This window comes from Pteropus vampyrus, unplaced genomic scaffold (genome assembly GCF_000151845.1).
Source record: "Pteropus vampyrus isolate Shadow unplaced genomic scaffold, Pvam_2.0 Scaffold446, whole genome shotgun sequence".
Taxonomy (NCBI): Eukaryota; Metazoa; Chordata; class Mammalia; order Chiroptera; family Pteropodidae; genus Pteropus; species Pteropus vampyrus.
This window is the reverse complement of record NW_011889227.1, coordinates 443,631-444,959: the sequence shown is the minus strand read 5'-3', so window position 1 is coordinate 444,959 and position 1,329 is coordinate 443,631.

Below are 1,329 nucleotides of genomic sequence, written 5' to 3'. Positions count from 1 at the left end.
GGCTCATTGAGCCACCAGCATCCTCCTGAGGGCAGCTCAGTGCAGGAGGGCCGAGGGAACGTCTGCTGACCGGCCTGACCCTCAGATCCCCTGCAACAGCACCATCTCCTAGCAGCCTTCGCCAGGAGCAGGCAAGGGAAGGCAGCCGTGCTGGCGGACAGCGCACAGCTTCGTGGAAAGCGGGCCATGGTTTCTATGGAGACAGCTGAGGTGTGAGGGATCCGACTGAACTTCCCCTCTGAGCCTCAGATTTCTCATTCACAAAATGGGAATGATGATATCTGTCCGACTTTTTATCTCTCAGTGCTGATGTAAACGTATAAGATCCGTAAAAATGCTTTGTATTTTGAAGCCCTGCATTCATGCGAGCTGTGATTTACATGGGCCCACAACAGGGCACCAGGACGGGGGTGCCAGGCACCTCTGCCCCTGGGGTAGACAGCCCCCGACTTGCTCTTCTCCCTCTGAGAGTTTTCATCCAGCCCTTAGTTTCTGTAGCTTCAGCCCTCCTGCGTCCTGGGGGAGAATGCCCTGGATGGCCACGTGAGCGCCTGGGCCACCTAGCAGCTTAATTTTCAATGCGGATTAAGAAGCTGGCATTCAGGTTTGAGTTCCCTTTTTAAGCGTTTTAAAGACACCTGTAGTGGGTTGAATAGTGGCCCCAAAACAGATATATCCACATCTTAATCCCAGGAAGCCGAATGTCAATTTATGTGGACAAAGGATCTTTGCAGATACGACTAAGCTAAGGATCTTCAGATGAGATCATCGCGGATTATCCTGGACAAGGATGGCCCCAAATGGAGAAAGGCAGAGAGAGATTTGAGACAGAAGAAGAGGAGGCCATGCGAAGATGCAGGCAGAGACTGGAGGGATGAGGCCAGCAGCCCAGGAATACCCGGCACCCCCGGAAGCAGCAAGAGGCAGGAAGGAGCCATCCGTGGAAGGAGCCATCCAGAGGGAGCACAGCTCTGTGACACCTGGATTTCAGATTTCTGGTGTCCAAAACTGTGAGAGAGTAAATGTCTGCTGTTTTAAGCCCCCTCACCCCTCCACCCCCCGTTCGTGGCAGCTGCCCGGGGTCACTGTCCCCGGTCTTCGCAAACCCGCTGTGCGGGGGAGGGGACTGAGGTCCGAGAGGGAAGAACTTGGTCAGGGCATCGTCTCCGACTGCTCTCATGCTCTGGTGGCAAAGCTGCAACAGGGACCATGTGGCCTGCGAAGCCTGAAGTATTCAGTGCCCGGCCCCTGCGCTAGGCTGTCGGGTGGCGAGGCCTGATCTAGAGGAAGTGAAGCAGGCTGAGAGGGTCGAGGGACGAGAAAGGCCTC